Source organism: Ornithorhynchus anatinus, chromosome 1 (assembly GCF_004115215.2).
Source record: "Ornithorhynchus anatinus isolate Pmale09 chromosome 1, mOrnAna1.pri.v4, whole genome shotgun sequence".
Lineage (NCBI taxonomy): Eukaryota > Metazoa > Chordata > Mammalia > Monotremata > Ornithorhynchidae > Ornithorhynchus > Ornithorhynchus anatinus.
In genome coordinates this window covers 68,076,123-68,089,907 of record NC_041728.1, presented here as the reverse complement: position 1 = coordinate 68,089,907, position 13,785 = coordinate 68,076,123, and the positions used below count along the sequence as shown (strand labels likewise).

Genomic DNA, 13,785 nt, shown 5'->3' with positions numbered 1-13,785 from the left:
TCTAGGGAACCATCATCGGTATCATCATCACTTAATAATCATGGAGCCGGGATCAGGAGAGTACATGGCGTGAGCAGTAAATACTATCTTGTTCACTCTGCAGTGGGCCTTGTGAGGGAAGAAAGTGGGTGACAACTGGAAAAATGGTACAACAAAGGATCATGAGGAGCTGAAGGGGAGACAAAAATGCAATCCATAACATTTTTGGTGGGGAAGTTGCTGCCACTTTGAGTCGTTTCCCTCATTTTTGTTTAATTAACCGCTTTCGGGGCCCTTTTAAAATTGAGCTCTCCAAATACTTTCCCAAATAACTAACGATCCATGTTAAACTGAATTTTCCAAATAACTAGTGATTCATGTGAACAAGAGCAAGGTTGGCTGAAAACCTGATGCATTGTGGCGATGGACTTTTAGAATCCTAACCTTTCTGTGTTTCAAAATGACTTTCCAAGATGCAGAGGTCCTTTTCCAAAGCAGGGAGACCCTAAAAATCTCTTTCCCTCATCCTTTCCTTTTGCTTAATCGAAACCCTCCACAGGGTTCATTTTTATGATGAGTTGATGAGGAATTTGACCTGAAGAGGCTGTAATTAGAGCACATTAGTTATCCCTGTGTTTAAAGAGTCTGATGAGCAGGTGACACTCTCATTCCAGAGAAGGCGGACCAGCTGATATTCTACTCCTGCTCCTTATATCATTACAGTTATTTCCCCAACTCAGATCAGCTGAGGAGGATTTAACCACTGCTACCAGAGAGCGGTAAGTGTTCTTTTTCTCTGTGTTTTAAATGATTTAAATGTTTTTAAAAGATGATAACTATTTGCCGGGCTTGGAAATTAGATTTGAAACATGTTACATGGTATGTGTTAAAAGGGTAACTTTTAAAAAACATGAATTTCTCAAAGATCATCACCAGTGAGTAAAAAGTTCAATTCCTCCCTTGCCTAAGGAGTGCAATACAGTCCAGTCTGTCCTTGTAGATGACCAGTTAAATAAATACTTTAGTCACTGGGTACATATATACACTTTGGTACATATTTGCATATTATATATATATATATGCACATACAACTTCATTGCTAAGAGGCAGAGATATCCTACCCAAAATAGGTGTACACACATCTTTCATGAGGGACTAAATTTCCAACCTATTAAAAAGTCCTCACCCAAGCCTCCTAAATTCACCTTCTAAATCTAGTATATAGAGGTGTAAGCATTTAAAAACCATTTTAGAATTGCAACTAAGCAAATTAAAGGCATGCTTGAGGTTTGGAGATATGATTTCTTCCCTCATTTAAAGTGGAAAAAGACATTATGAATTTTATGTAACAAATTTATGTATGATAACCAAATAAGTACAAAGCCTATTTTGGGGGAAAAAAAATCCTAAAAATTTCATGGTTCTATTTTTAAATAGATTATACATTTCTGCCCTCCACTTACACGAATTGGGGGTATCTATTTGGTGTCCCAAAACAGACTAGACCTCATATCACTCAACCACCGGAGGCTTCCCCTCACTACTCCCTCCCCCAACCCAACGAGCTTTTCAAATGCAAATTTGCAAATCCTGTTAGAAACAAGATAAAGAATATTGCCAAAGGTATGGCTAGACGACTGACTTGCTTTTTAGTCACCGGGCATCAGAAGTGATTTCTACTTTCATTTCATTCTCTTAAAAAAATACCAGTTCTCCTTTGGTGTGGCAGCAGAACATTTAAGTTGCAGAAGGCAGCTTAACATTTTGCAAATGCAAAAACTGACACATTAAAATAGAAAACAAAGTGATTGAGACTCAGGAAAAATTAACTCCCTTTTCCAAATGGTCACGAGAGGAAAACAAACAGCATTTTGGGTTTGAGTTCTAATAATTAATCCGCTTGTCTGCTGTATGACCTTGGGTGAGCCTCTTCACTTCTCTGTGCCTCAGTTACCTCATTTGTAAAATGGGGATTGAGATTGTGAGCCCCATGTGAGATGGGGACCGTGTTCAACTTGATTTGCTTGCATTCACTGCAGTGCTTAGTACAATGTCTGGCACATAGTAAACCCTTAACAAGTGCCATCATTAATATTATTATTATTATTATTAACTAGCCATGTCCTGGTGTGGGGGAGGAAACAGATGAGAAAACTGCAGCTTTATTCACTCTATCACTAGCCTACAAAGGATTATGTGATGATCATGAGGCTCTAGTTTGACTTTTCTGGGCTACAGTCTGTCCACCTGTAAAAGAGGGCAACATCATTTTCCCCTGTTGGGAGTCTGGCAGAAGCTGTTGTTGTAAAATTCCTTCCATTTTTAAAGGAGGGGAGTGCCAGGGGTGAGGGTGCCTAAGGACATGGCCTTGCCCATGGGCGTCCTTGTGCCTATAGTAACTGCTCAATAAATGCAACTGAATGAATGAAAGTAAGTGGGGTGAGCTGGGCTGAGGAGAGGATCAGAAATGGGGGTGTGGGGCAGGAGAGATGATACAAACTCCCCGCCTCACCATCCTCACTCACTGACAGGAAACGAGGAGTCAGCAATCCTATTTACTTATGAATCGATCGTCTTTTTTGAGTGCTGGGTATGATTTCTGTAATATCTTTTATTGTATCCACAATTTATTGTAGCTGTAATTCATTTATTTATATTGATGTCCATCTCCCCCTCTAGACTGTTGTATTCACTCAAGCTCTTAGTATAGTGCTCTGCACATAGTAAGTCCTCGATAGGTATGATTGAATGAATGAATACATCTGCCCATGGGAGTGCTCAAAGTAATGGAACTGCCTGGGTCCATGGAACTGCCCAGTCAGGGCTGAATAATAATAGTAATAATATTTGTTAAGTGCTTACTATGTGCCAGACACTGTACTAAGTGCAGGGTGGATACAAGCAAATTGAGTTGGATACAGTCCCTGTCCCGTGTGGGGCTCACAGCCTCAATCCCCATTTTTTTACAGATGAGGTAACTGAGGCACAGATAAGGGAAGTGATTTGCCCAAGGTCACACAGCAGACAAGGGGCAGAGCGGGAATTAGAACCCATGACCTGATTCCCAGGACCGTACTCTACCCACTGGGCCAGGATGCCGAAACAAGGTGGGCAGGCCATCGGTGGGAGGGAGGGTGGTGGGGCAGGGGTGGTGGGGTGGAGAGGAGGTTGCCGCTGCCCTCCAGGCTTCGGGCGGCCGTGACTGAGGACTTTTAAATCGGTAGCCCCCGGCTGAAAGCATCTGGATCCAGTGAACCCATCTAAGGGGGTCCTAGTAGCCACTAGGGTGGAGGTCAGTGGCATTTTGGACTTCCCTTCCTGAGTGAGGATGTCCCCAAGGCCACAATGAGGGGACAGAACCCTGAAAAAGTGAGGCCTAGTGGAAAGAACACGGTTCTCGGAGTCAGGAAGACCCGGGATCTAACCCCGGTTCCGCCACTTGTTTTCTGTGTGACCTTGGCCAAGTCACTTCACTTCTCTGGGCCACAGTTCCGTCACCTGAAAAATGGGGATTAAGACCGCGAGGCCCATATAGGACAGGGACTATGACCAACCTGATTAAGTTGTATCTACCCCAGCACTTAGTACAGTGCCTAACGGAGTAACCACTTAAAAAATACCATTAAAAAATGTTTGACGACCACATTTCCTCAGCCTTTTTGGGACCTATCGTCCCACTTTTCCCATCTCATCTGCCCTTGCGACTCCCAAGTTGGGTAACGGACAGAAGCGGCACGGCATAGTGGATAGACCACTGGTCTGGGAGTCAGAAACGTCTTGGGTTCTAATCCCGGCTCTTCCACGTGCCTGCTGTGTGACCTTGGGCAAGTCACTTGGCTCCTCTGTGCCTCAGTTACCTAATCTGTAAAATGGGGATTGAGACTGTGAGCCCCATGGGACAGGGACTGTTTTCAATTTGATTTGCTTGTATCCACCCCATTGCTTAGGACAGTGCCTGGCACATAGTAAGCACCTAACAAATACCCTCATCATTATTGGACAGGGCAGCTGACAAGTGGCACAGTCAGGATTAGAACCCATGACCTTCTGACTCCCAGGCCCGTGGGATTTGTGCCACCACCTGGAGGTCTGGCATCATTGGGGCCCTCCCACCTCACCCCAAGGGTCCCGCAGACCTCACTCCCCGCTCTTCCATTCTCTCCGACTCTTTTCCTGCCACGGTGAGACAGCTTTCAGATCCCCATGGAGCCTGCTACTGTTAAAGGCCCGTGGTCCTTCTGGGCGGTGGATTGCCCTTGAGACCGGCCTGCTTCTGCAGAAAGAATAGGGTTAATTTGGAAGGGGTTTAGTGGCAGAGCCAAGAGCGGGACAGGAGGAAAGCCACACTGCCCCGGAGGAGTTGCCGGGGCCGGGAGGCCCGTGTGAGCTTCAACAAGACTAGGGGTTGGAGGCTTGGGGGCGGCCGAGGTCAGCCCGCACACCTCGGTCCTCTAATGTGAGCCTTCTCCCCGTGTCTCAATCCTGTCTCTCTCCCCACCGACCTCTCGCCCACATCCTGCCTCTGGCCTGGAACGCCCTCCCTCCTCGAATCCGAAAGACCATTGCTCTCCTTCCCTTCAAAGCCTTATTGAAGGCACATCCCCTTCAAGAAGCCTTTCCTAAGCCCTCTTTTCCTTTTCTTCCACTCCTTTCTCCCTGACTTGCTCCCTTTATTCACCCCCCCCCCCCATCCCATAGCACTTATGTCCATATCTGTGATTTCTTTATATTAATGTCTGTCTCCCCCCACCCCCGACCCCCGACTGTAAGCTCGTCGTGGGTGGGAATGTGTCCGTTTATTGTTACACTCCCTCTCCCAAGCACTTAGTACAGTGCTCCGCACCCAGTAAGCACTCAATTAAATACGATCGAATGAATGAGTGGAAATGGGCAGAGGAGGAAGAGTCTGGTGTGTGGATGCCTACCCGGCATTCACACTGGTGTCATTTTAGGTCGATCGTGGCTTTTGACTCGTGTTTCTGGTGGAGGAGTCTTCAGCTAAATCTCTACCTCATGCTTAGCTGTGGTTGAAGCCCTGCCAGCCAAATTTGGGGGCGGGTGGGGAGAAGAAGGGGGAGCAAGTTGGACCAGGGCAGTAGTTCAGTGTCAGGACTTAAATTCCTCCAGCCTCCTATTTGGAGTGAAATGACCTCCTTCCCTGAAGTAACAGGAGTGGAGAAGCCCAAGGTCTCAATCTGCCCCAGCTATGGGGAATGTCAATGGTCCCCCGATTGTGTTTGTCATTATGAGTAATAATAATAATTGTGGTATTTGTTAAGCACTTACTATGTGCCGGGCACTGTACTAAGCACTGGGGTGGATACAAGCAAATCGGGTGGGACACAGTCCCTGTTCCCTGTGGGGACAATCTCAATCTTCATCTTACAGATAAGGTAACAGAGGCAAGTAGAAGTGAAGTGACTTGCCCACGATCACTCAGCAGACGAGGGGTGGAACGGGAATTAGAACCCATGACCTTTCGATTCCCGGGCCCGTACTCTACCCGTTATGGCATGCCGCACACTTACTGTGTGCAGAACACTGTACTAAGCACTTGAGAGTACAATACCCCAACAATAAGCATCTGTCCACAACAAGTTTACAGTCTAGAGGGGGAGAAAGGCATTAATCTTAATCCCCATTTGGGGGCTAGGGACTTGTCTTGGTGGTAAAAGCAAGGAGCAGGATATGTGTCTACCAATCCTGTTATACTGTACTCTCCCAAATGCTTAGTACAGTGCCCTGCACAGAGGGAGCACTCAATAAATACAATGGAAGACAAAGGGAATAAGTAGGGGATGGTACATTTGGGAGGGGTGTGCGTATGTGCGAAGCTGAATGGATGGGAGCAATAAGGAAAAGAAAGGGTTGTGTTGGTAATGTGCTCCAAATACATTATTTTAGGATCATTTTTAATCTTTTTCCACTTTACCCACCTCCCCTCTCCTTTTCTCCCTTACACACACACACACACACACATCTCTCTTTCGTGTCCTCCCTCTCTCCCCCCCAAACCCACTTCCCCATCACTTACAGCATCTAGCCAGCAGTGTGGCCTAATGAACAGAGCCCGGACCTGGGATTCAGAAGGTCTTGGGTTCTAATCCCACCTCCTCCACTTGCCTGCTCTGTGACCTTGGGCAAGTCACTGCTCCGTGCCTCAGTTACCTCATGTGTACAATGGGGAATAAGACTCTGAGTCCTCTGTGGGTCAGGGACTGTGTCCGACCTGATTAACTTGTATCTACCCCAGTGCTTAGAACAGTGCCTGGCACACAGTAAGCACTTAACAAATACCATAAAAAACAAAGCAAACCAACAGAAAAAACCTCTCTTTGACTCTGACTCCATGGAGGCTCCACTCCTGCACTTCTCAGTGTCAGAGCAGCCATATACAAGGACTGAGCCCTTCAACAGGCCTCCATCGATCATAGAGACACCCCTCCTTCCTGCCCCCCGATTCTTCAGAGCCAGGCCTGTTCCTGGAGGTGACTCTTCGTATACCAAAAGGAGGCAAGTAAATAATCAGTGGTATTTTTTGAGCACTTACTACGTGCAGAACACTATTAAGCACTCACGAGAGTACAACAGAATCAGCAGATACGTTCCCTGGTTGGTGGATGTTGCCTGTCGTGGGCAGTCAATAAATCCCATCGAACAAACGAGTGACGGACTTAGGCCACTGAAAGCCTTGAGCGCGGCCCACCTCTCTGTGGTTTTGGGCACTTGCCGAGCTTGGTTTCGTTTGCGTGCAATGCATCACAGCTGTGTTAGACGAATTGTCGGTTGTGCGTTTACCTCTAAATTTGCGAAGCGTGGTACAGGAGGGATGTATTGAGGGGAAGAGGGAACGAAGGGTTGAAATAAAAGGTGGAGAGGCAGAGGCCCACCATCTCATCCTGGGATCTAAAACTCTGTCACAGGCCTGCTGATAAGTGTCCATTTTGTGCTAAAAATAGGATAATCTGGAGGCAACATGGACCCTGATTTTACAGTGCCTCTATCGGTATGAGAAAAATGGTCAAAAATTTGGAAATTTGTCCGCGTTGTGGAAATACTGTTGTGGCAGGGGTTGGACGTGACTGAAGGGGTCAGGGTGGATGTAGCGTGGCTCAGTGGAAAGAGCACGGGCTTAGGAGTCAGAGGTCATGGGTTCTAATCCCAGCTCTGCCACCTGTCAGCTGTGTGACTTTGGACAAGTCACTTAACTTCTCGGTGCCTCAGATACCTCATCTGTAAAATGGGGATTAAGACTGTGAGCCTCACGTGGGACAACCCGATTACCCTGTATCTACCCCAGCACTTAGAACAGTGCTCGGCACATAGTAAGCGCTTAACAAATACTAATATTATTATTATTATGTCAGAGGGGTTCAGCTGATGGAAGACCCAGCAGCAGCAAAATGGGTTGTGTTGAGAAGCAGCGTGGCATAGTGGAAAGAGCCCAGGTTCGGGAGCCAGAGGACGTGGGTTCTAATCCCGGCTCTGCCACTTGTCTGCTGTGTGAACTGGGGCAAGTCACTTCTCTGTGCCTCAGTTCCCTCATCTGTAAAATGGGGATTAAGACTGTGAGCCCCACGTGGAACAAGCTTGTAACTACCCCAGTGCTTAGAACAGTGCCTGGTTCGTAATAAGCATTTTAACAAACACCATTATTATTATTAGAAGAAAAATGCTACCAGAACAGACTAAAAAGTTGTGAGTTTGGGGAGATGGAGGGGCCAAGAAGTCTATGAAGTGTGGGAGTGTAGGGTTACTGGCCTGGAAAGTTCACAGAAACAGAGGCTCAGAGGGTTGACACTCTGAGAGGAAGTGATTTCTCCCCCCTGCCCGTCCCCAGCCCCTAGGGTTATGTGAAATCCTTTGAATCAGCTTCCTGCTACCAGCTCTCTGCACCGAGACCCCCCCATCCTGCCCTCCTGAATCTCCCAGATGCATCTGTATCCTTTCCAGCCCAGGCCAATATTCCCCTGCTCCGGAACTTAAATGATTGATGAGCTCGCTGTGGACTGGGAATGTGTCTACCGACTCCGTTATATTCCACTCAAGCACCGAGTATGGTGTTCTGCACACAGTAAGCACTCAATAAACACGATTGACATACTGAGTGCCTGTTAGGTGCCGAGCGCTACACGAGGTGTTTGGGAGAGAGGAGCAATAGAGGACACTCCCCTGACCTGGAGCAGTTTTTAATCTTAATAGGGAAAAGCAGATGTGGATTGTATATATTCAGTGAAAATGAACTAAACGTAGATAAAACAGATAGAAAGTAAGAGAAAAAGTTCATGTCTTATTTCTGTCACCCCAACATGAGGGTCTATGATTGTTGGCAAGAAGCCAGCGTAATGCAATTATTAAATGAAAGTTTCAAGGACACTGGGAAGTTACCACCGTCTCAAATTAACTATGTTTGTGCATGTTCGTAGAGGTCGAGCGAAAGAACAATTAGGACAGAACAACTCGGATGAAGATCGGGGACAGGAGACTGGGGATGACTAGTGCTGGTCTCTGTTGGGGCGCTTTGGGAAATCCTGGGTCATTCAATCAGTGGTATTTATTGAGTGCTTACTGGGTGCACAGCACTGTACTAACCACTTGAGAGAGTACAATACAACATTAAAGCAGTCACAGTCTCTGCTCACACTGAGTTAACAGGCTAGAGGGGGAGAGTGATGAATATAAATAAGTAAATTACAGATACGGACAAAAGTGTTGAGGGGATGGGGAGAGGGGTTGAATAAAGGAAGCAAGTCAGGGCGATGCAGAAGGGAGTGGGAGAAGAGGAAAGGAGGGCTTAGGGAAGGCCCCTTTGGAGAGATGTGCCTTCAATAAGGCTTTGAATGGGGGGAGAGAGATTGACTATCAGATATGGGGCAGGGAGGTTGTTCCACGCCAGATCAGGGCGTGGGAAAGAGGTCAACGGCGAGAGAGACGAGATCGAGGTATAGTGAGAAGGTTGGCATTAGAGGAGCAAAGTATGTGGGCTGGGTTGTAGTAGGAGAGTATCGAGATGAGCTAGGAGAGAGTAAGGTGATTGACTGCTTTAAGCCAATGGTGAGGAGTTTCTGTTTGTTGGGGATAATGACTGGAGGTTCTCGAAGAGAGGGGAAAGAACGTTTTTGTAGAGAAATGATTCGGGCACCAGAATGAAGTATGGACTGGAGTGGGGAGAGACGGGGGCGGGGCGGTCAGTAAGGAGGCCGATAGAGTAATCAAGGTGGGATAGGATACGTGCTTGAATTAACATGGCAGTAGTTTGGATGGAGAGGAAAGGGAGGATTTTAGCGACGTCGAGAAGGTGGAACTGACAGGATTTAGCGATGGGTTGAATGAGGAGGGGAATCAAGGATAATGCCACGGTTACGGGCTTGAGAGACAGGAAGGGTGGTGATGCCATCTTCAGTGGTGGGAAAGTCAGGGGGGAGGACGGGGTTTGGGTGGGAAGATTTGTGCACCTAAATATAACGTGGATTTTCTTTAATATAGGGTTCTTGAGGAACATATGCAGGCTGTAACAGGTTTTTTGATCCACCTCCCCAGCTAGAACTCTGTACTGAAAATGAACCAGATGACATTCTCAAAAAAAGTATTCAAGTAAGGAAAAAAAAATCCAGAGTCTCATGAGCCAGATTTGGGGAGTGGCTGGTTTAGGAATGATTTTCAGTCTTTGAGGCTATGTTATTGAGGCTGGGAGCCCCATGTGGGACAGGTACTGTGTCTAACCCGAATGGTTTGTATCCATCCCGGCACTTAGTACAGTGACTGGCACACAGAAAATGCTTAGTAAACACCATTATCATTACTATTATTATCATTATTGGTCACTCTCTGGAGGAGGCATGCCAGCTGGAATGAGGGTTGGCAGGAGGGGGAGGGTATGGAAACCGTACTCAAGGCAGGAGTGTAGGAATTACAAATTGAGGGATTTCAATTAGGCACAATACCTAACGGTTGTTAGGTCTGGGATGGGTTTTACTGGTTCTTGTGGAAACTCTAGCCATATTAATAATAATGGCCTTTATTAAGTGCTTACTGTGGGCCAAGCACCGTACTAAGCATATACAAGCATATTGGGTCGGACACAATCCCCGTCCCACATGGGGCTCACAATCTTGATCCCCATTTTTTACAGGTGAGGTAACTGAGGCCCAGAGAAGTGATGCGACTTGCCCAAGTTCCCACAGCAGACAAGTGGTGGAGTCAGGATTAGAACCCAGGTCCTCTGACGCCCAGGCTCTATCCACGAGGCCACGCCGCTTCAAGCCATCATGGTCCATAGCAGGATAGTCCCTGCCCTCGCTGTCACGGACCAACCTCATCTGCCTGGGGTCGTCTAGGCCAGATGGGTCCCATCGGAGAGCTGCCTGCAGCTTTCCGAGTCGATACAAATTCCCAGGCTCCCTCTGAGTGTGTCTGCGCATACGGAAACAGCATGGTTTAGTGGATAGAGCCCGGCCCTGGGAGTCAGAAGGTCATAGGTTCTAATCCCAGCTCTGCCACTTGTCTGCTGTGTGACCTTGGGCAAGTCATTTTACTTCTCTGGACCTCAGTTCCCTCATCTGTAAAATGGGGATTAAGGCTGTGAGCCCCATGTGGGACAGGGACTGTGTCCAACCTGAGTACCTTGTATCTACTCCAGTGCTTAGAACAGTGCTTGGCACAAAGTAAGCGCTAAACAAATACCATTATTATTGTTGTAATATTTTCGGAACTGTTGTAAACGAATGTCAGGTGCTTAGTCAAAAGCTGCATAAAGATCCACTACTTTGTAGTCTTCTTGAGGGTGGGAACATGCCCAACTCTATTGCACTGTACTCTCCCAAGTGCTTAGTACAGTGCTCTGCACACAGTAAGCACTCAATAAATACCATTGGTTTGCTTAATTGATAGAAATCAATTGGCGTTTGAAGTATGACTGGGTCACCATGGCCACTAGTGGTGAAGCCTTTTGTCTAATAATTGACAAGTAAGCAGTGTGGCTTAATGGAGAGAGCAAAGTCCTGGAATCAGAAGGACCTGGGTTCTAATCCCAGCTCTGACACTTGCCTGCTGTGTGACCTTGGCCAAGTCATTTCACTTTTCTGTGCTTCAGTTACCTCATCCAAAAAATAGGGACAAGAGTGTGAGCCCTATGTGGGACAGGGACTGTGTCCAACCTGCTTAACCTGTATCTACCCCAGTGCTTAGAACAGTGCTTGGCACATAGTAAGTGCTTAATGAGTACCATAATTATTATTATTGTTCTAATTATCATTACCCTTTTCTTCTGTTGCCAATGGTAAAGAATGGGTGTTCCTTAAACTGTGAGCCCCCACTGGGTCCAGAGATTGTGTCTGACCTGATTAACTTGGATCCACCCCAGTGCTTGACACCTAGAAAGAGCTTAACCGATACTATGATCATTATTATCATTATTATTATTATTAATAATAGTCTCATGCAGCAACTGGTGTCACAGCTGAGTTGCAGAGCCTCTTTTTTTCCAGTTGTAATTTGCTAAGAAGGTGATGAAACTCTGGAATTCAGTTTCCACATTCATTATTAAGTGCTGGACTACAATAGGTGTGATGAGAGAAGCAGCGTGGCTCAATGGAAAGAGCCCGGGCTTGGGAGTCAGAGGTCATGGGTTTGAATCCCAGCTCTGCCACTTGTCGGCTGTGTGACTATGAGCAAGTCACTTCACTTCTCTGTGCCTCAGTTCCCTCATCTATAAAATGGGGATTAAGACTGTGAGCCTCATGTGGGACAACCTGATTACCCTGTATCTACCCCAGCACTTAGAACAGTGCTCTAAACATAAGCGCTTAACAAATACCAACATTATCATTATTATGAGAAGCAGCGTGGCTCAGTGGAAAGAGCACAGGCTTGGAAGTCAGAGGTCATGAGTTCGAATCCCGGCTCCGCCGCTTGTCAGCTGTGTGACTGTGGGCAAGTCACTTCACTTCTCTGTGCCTCAGTTCCCTCATCTGTAAAATGGGGATTAAGACTGTGAGCCTCATGTGGGACAACCTGATTACCCTGTATCTACCCCAGCGCTTAGAACAGTGCTCTGCACATAGTAAGCGCTTAACAAATACCAACATTATTATTATGAGAGAGAGAGACCCTTTAAATGGTGTGGGAAGACCCTTTAAATGGTGTGGGAATATTAACAGGCCTTCCCTCTCCCCATCTTCAAAGCCCTTCTGCTATCACATCTCCTCCAAAAACCTTATCCCCTTGACCCTTATCACCCAAGCACTTAAGATATCACAGCCCCCATAACACCTGACTAGGGATCATATATATTCTATCACATCCCCTATAAAATTTAAGCATCTGTCTCTCCCCCAGATTGTAAATTCTTTAAGGGCAGGGACTAGATTTTTTTTTATATGGCATTTAAGCGCTTACTATGTACCAGGCACCGTTCTAAGCACTAGGATAGTGCTGATCAGTGGTGGACACAGTCCACATCCCACACGGGCCTCACTGTCAATCCCCATTTAACAGATGAGGGAACTGAGGTACAGGGAAGTGAAGTGACTTGCCCGAAGTCACAGAGCTGACAAGTGGAGGAGTTAGAATTAGAACCCGGGTCCTTCTGATTCCCAGCCCTGTGCTTTAGTCACTAGGACGCTGCTTCTAACTCTTGGACTTTCTCAAGTGTTTACCGGAAGAAGGCTTTGCACAAAGGTGCTCAGTAAATGCTGTTGATGGTGATGATGTCTCCCTCCTTGATGCTTCCCTCTGTTCCATTTCAGGGAAGAGAGACCGGTGGGCCCACCTTTTGGGGATACCGTAGCTTGCACCTCTTCTCAGTAACAATTATTAAGCACCCACTATGAGCTACCCTCAACGTTTGGCGAACATATAATAGAAGTAAAAGATGCATTTACCACAATTAAGCTTATAAGCTTATAGTCCAGTGCAAGATGAAAGAAGGTACAAATTGCGTGGCCTAGTGGAGAGAGCACGGGCCTGGGAGTCAGAGGACCTGGGTTCTAATCCCGGCTCTGCCGCTCGTCTGCTGGGTGACCTTAGGCAAGTCACTTCTCTGGGCCTCAGTCGCCTCATCTGGAAAATGGGGTTTGAGATTGCGAGCCCACATGGGACAGGGACCATGTTCAACCCGATTTGCTGTATCCACCCCAGTGCTTAGTACAGTTCCTGGCACATATATGCATTTATATAGATATACAGATGGAAATATATATAGATATCAGATATGAATAGTTATAGATATAATAATTGTGGTATCTGTTAAGTGGTTACTGTGTGCAGAGCACTGTACTAAGCACTTGGGACATGGTGCTGAAGGTCATACCTAAAAGAGCTGAGGGTCTCTGGCTAAGTATAAGGTTCAGGTGTCCCTCCAGAGAAACAGTTTAGGATCACATAAAATTGACATACTTCTGCAAATGGCAGAGGTGATGTCATCATGTTACACTGCACTCCTAGTGTGAAAAACAGCGTGGCCTAGTGGAAAGAGCATGGGCTTGGGGGTCAGGACCTGGATTCTAATTCTGACTCAGCCACTTGTCTGCTCTGTAACCTTGGGCAAGTCACTTAACTTTTTTCTTTCTCAGTTACCTCATCTGTAAAATGGAGATTAAGACTGTGAGCCCTGTGTAATAATAATAATAATAGTGGTATTTAAGTGCTTTCTGTATCTCAGGCACTGTACTAAGCACTGGAGTAGATACAAAGTATTTGGGATGCTCACCACCTGATTAGCAGTGTAGGACACCCACATAGTTAATACGTGTCTACCCAGCACCCAGTACAGTGCCTGACAGGTAGTATGTGCCATTAAAAAAAGGA

The 13,785-nt window shown here is 46.5% G+C and overlaps 1 protein-coding gene across 1 annotated transcript in view; it reads left to right on the top strand.

Moving 5' to 3' along the window:
• Window positions 1-663: 663 nt before the first annotated feature.
• Window positions 664-13,785, top strand: part of ARHGEF33 (Rho guanine nucleotide exchange factor 33) — a 116,673-nt gene continuing 103,551 nt past the window's right edge. Inside the window, exon 1 of the mRNA XM_039912234.1 lies at window positions 664-758. The gene's annotated coding sequence lies outside the window, so the exon portion shown is untranslated. The remainder of the gene's footprint in view (window positions 759-13,785) is intronic.